At 35.5% G+C, this 4,225-nt stretch overlaps 1 protein-coding gene across 1 annotated transcript in view; it reads right to left on the bottom strand.

Moving 5' to 3' along the window:
• zgc:100829 (uncharacterized protein LOC445149 homolog) overlaps positions 1–578 on the bottom strand; it is a 24,435-nt gene extending 23,857 nt beyond the window's left edge. The window contains exon 1 of the mRNA XM_067422992.1: positions 244–578. The gene's annotated coding sequence lies outside the window, so the exon portion shown is untranslated. The remainder of the gene's footprint in view (positions 1–243) is intronic.
• Positions 579–4,225: the final 3,647 nt, after the last annotated feature.

Below are 4,225 nucleotides of genomic sequence, written 5' to 3'. Positions count from 1 at the left end.
ATTGGTCCTCTTTGTATCGTGAAACAACTAAACTTGTAATGCTGGCAATAGTCAGACCATACAGAAAATTAAAACAATGCAAAGCTAGAGTTACCAGTCTTCGCGTCTGCAGACTAGCTACGCCACAAACATTTGATGGTCTTCGGTCTCTGGTGGCTTTTTTGTTTTGTTACGATGAATTCTGTGGCCTTACCAAATATAAATGGTGTTTATGCAATACCTTGAAAAGGCTTTTTGCATTACCTTTCATCTCAGTCACTTGCTGCTAGATACAAAATAAGCGACATGAACGCTGAGTTCTGCAGCCCGGGTTTTTAAACCAATCACCTGAACCGAAATGCCATGTGACCAATGACACCACGGCCAGGTGACGTTTAGACAACGCTGATTGGCTAATGGCGCCACAAAAAACGTGATAACCTCAAAGGTAAGCTAAAAATGCAAAACGCAGCATTATCCCGACTGCTCTGGAATACGGAATTTTAATAGTGGTTGAGTCTAAGGCCCTGTCCCAAATGGCATCCTAAACCCTCACGGTCTTCCTCTGAGTCCACACTTTTACAACGTAATATGCTGCTTTGACTGCCGGCAGTGCCGGATAGAAGTCCTCTCCCAGCAAGCAATAGCCGTCATTTCACCGTCTAGGTTTACTATAGACCTGATATAGTCCGGCTATGAGTAGACCACTTTTAGCCAAAAGAATCTTTAATTTGGTTACATGTAATGTTTGTCCAAATAACTTGTGAGATGTATAATATTCCATCATATAAGCAAAGTTAACAGTGATTACAAGATGTTTGGTGTCATTTCTTTAACGAGATATATTCATAGCTGTGCGTAGCCACGGTTTAGCTCCTATACAGACCGGCTATTCGTAGCCCACTTTTAGTCAAAAGACTAAACTGATTAATTGTAGTTTTTGGCAATGTAGCATATGATATGGTTAATATTACATCATGTTCGCATTGTCAATAATATCTGCAAGATGTGTCATTTCATGTCACGGTCTATCTATAGCCACGGTTTAGCTCTGAATTGGACGGGCTATGTGTAGTCTGCTTTTAGCCCACCCATTTGTAAACATTTGAATTAGTTTTAGCTTTGCTGTCCCGCATAACATTCACTTAAAATGTAAGACAGTCAAAGAAAATCGTAAGCTAGATATATTTGAAAAAAAAAAAAAAAAAAAAAAAAAAAATGAAAAAAAAAAAATACAACTCTCAACCGCTAGATGGCAACTGTAGCCTGTGCTACTGGCAACGGCAGATATCGCGAAAAACATTTCTGTCGGTTGGAGTGAATTGTTTTTTACACAAGAGGAGGACGAGAACGGAGAACAACAACGGGCAACAGCAAACGTTAAAGGACATTATTTGGCCTTGTAAGTATCTGTGTTTTCATCTTGACATATGCTCATTATATACATTATTTGTTATCGTGTATGAACGGTGAGATTTTAGCTAGGTAATATTGTAGAATAAAGCCATGTGATTAGCATGCTACATGTGCACCTTCAAGGGGATGAACATGAAACATGTGCAACCTATAATAATTTGTCATGAAAGCCACAAATATCCTTTTACTCTTTGGATCATTATATGAAAATATGAGTCTTTTTGAAATGGCAAGGCAAATTTGAATTGCACATTTCACCAAGCCAATAAGTCAGTGCTTTACATAAAGCTAGCAACATTGGGGAATTTAAAAAGTCAAATATAAGAAGACATTGTTCTATAAAAAAATAAAAATAAAATAAAAAACATGATAACAGGAGAGTTAAACTTGCAGTGCAGTGTAAGAAATGTATCATCATTCCTTTCCAGTTAATAAAAGGCAGTGGCAAACAGTAAACCTTGATTTAAAATAAATGAAGAGTTGCCACAGGACTGCAGGTTTTCTTTGAGTTTGTTCGAGATATGTTATGTATAAAAACTGAATTCTGCTTCTCCGTGTTTAGTTTTGACTCGGGGGACAGAAAGCAGACCTTACCCAGATGACCGGAGAGGATGGTTCATAATGCAGCAGAAGATCAGACATTCACTTTGGCCTTAAACCATTCAATGCTTTTCCAATCATGTACCTCGTTGTTCTAATGCAACATAATGGCTAAAACATCTTTTAAACCCAAAAATTTAAATTCTGTCATTTACTCTCCTTCAAGTTGTTTCTTTTTGTCTGTTGTACACAAAAGAAGATATTTTGAAGAATCTGGGTAATCAAAAGCTTTATGGGCCCCATTGACTTCCATTGTATTTATTTTCCTACAGTGAAAGTCAGTGGCTACCATCAGATGTCTGGTTACCAACATTCTTCAAAATATATATTTTTGTGTGTGTTCAACAGAAGAAAGAATCCCATACAGGTTTGGAACAACTAGAGGGTGAGTAAATGATGACTATCTCTTTAAACATGTCACATACATGTATCTTAACCTTTTATAGCCCAGCTCTAGAGCGCATCCAAGCTAAAGAGAATGACTTCATCACAATTACTGTAAATAAAGTAAACAATTATGATGTCAACATTGCTTTTCTTGTGCAATGTTTTGTTTCTTATTTGGCAGATGCCATGATGACTGACTTCCCAGCAGCAACGGTTTGTTATATATATATATATATATATATATATATATATATATATATATATATATATATATATATTTTTTTTTTATATATTACGTTGTTAGTATTCCATATTTCTTATCCTAATTTTATATTTAATTTTATTTTTGACATATTATTTGGTCATTTTTATGTTTTAATCTTTTTGTATTATCTTAAGTCGTCTCTGTTGTTAATGTTCTCTTTCTAAATAAAACCTTTATATTTAATGTGTTTTGATTGATTGTTATTTTTTTAGAACCTGTTATATTTGAGTGAAAAGAATCCTTTAGCCATTTTATTGTCTATTAAATGTATAGATTAGTCATTCGTTAGCCGTCTATTTGATGACTAGGGCTATGGCCAGACGTCTATTAGATTTTCACTGACAGCCCAAATTTAGCCTTGATTTAGCCTAGACCCATATTTGCTGTCTATTAGACATATGGATGTAGCCATTCAGTAGCCGTCTAATTTTGGGCTATGATTAGACGTCTATTAGATTTTCACTGACAGCCCAAGTTTAGACTTGATTTAGCCTAGACGTCTGGGCTGTGTTTAGACGGTTATTAGACGTCTTTTAGACGCAAAATTGCTTGCTGGGCTGTGTAGCTCGAAAATTTGCGGGCTCAGCTGAAGTGCACATTGAGGGCGCATATATCAGCCACAAGGATGGCGCTCACGAGTACGCTTCTTTAAGCTTAAATGACGAATGGGACTACGGTCTTGTGGACTTAACGGACACGCGCACGCAATGGCCATTGTAAGTCCACAAGACCGAAAGTGCACATGAAGTGTGCCATTTGGGACAGGGCCTAAATGGACGATCTGGGTGCTTAACATAGGTAATGGAACCTTAAACATATTCACTGTTTTAGGGGTTAAGTAGCTTCACATTTGTTTTAGGTAAGTTTTATTTTACAGCATTACACTTTTTTCTATCAGGGGTGTTTTGTCTGAGGCAAAGAGATGCAGCGTCTCCTCGAAAGAATTCGGATGAGAAAATAATATACACAATATAACAATTAAAATACAATCATTATGAGATTAAAACGTGTACAAATCCAACAGCAATAAGGGTTAAAATGGTATAAAGTTTTGGAAGAAGACTCTGTTATAATGCTGTACAGTGAAAACTCACAGGAACAGTGCCTCCAAGTGGCTGTGAATGGCTGATTTCCTAGTCAATTATAATGCATAAATGTATACTTTTTACAGTATTATTGTAGTTTATATAAAAGGTATGACAATACAAACATACAAAATAATTTACAGTATTGGTTTGTTTTTAATAGTTTTAATGGAAACTGTATAAATATAAATGCATAGGCTACATTTAAAATAAAATAATTATAATAAAAAGTTGTGAAAAATATCCACTGTAGTAAAGTGAAATGTATATGATATAAATGTTTCTGGCAAATTGTTTAGTCATAATACAATGTCAAAATAGATAAGGTAAAGGGATAGTTCACCCAAAAAGGAAAATCTGATGTTTATCTGCTTACCTCCAGTGCATGCAACATGTAGGTGTGTTTGTTTCTTCAGTAGAACACAAATGAAGATTTTTTTACTCCAACCATTGCTGTGTGCCAGTCATATAATGCATGTGAATGGGTAACAAT

This window comes from Pseudorasbora parva, chromosome 18, assembly GCF_024679245.1.
Source record: "Pseudorasbora parva isolate DD20220531a chromosome 18, ASM2467924v1, whole genome shotgun sequence".
Classification (NCBI taxonomy): domain Eukaryota; kingdom Metazoa; phylum Chordata; class Actinopteri; order Cypriniformes; family Gobionidae; genus Pseudorasbora; species Pseudorasbora parva.
Note: the sequence above shows the minus strand (reverse complement) of the source record. Positions and strands in the feature narration are given on the sequence as shown.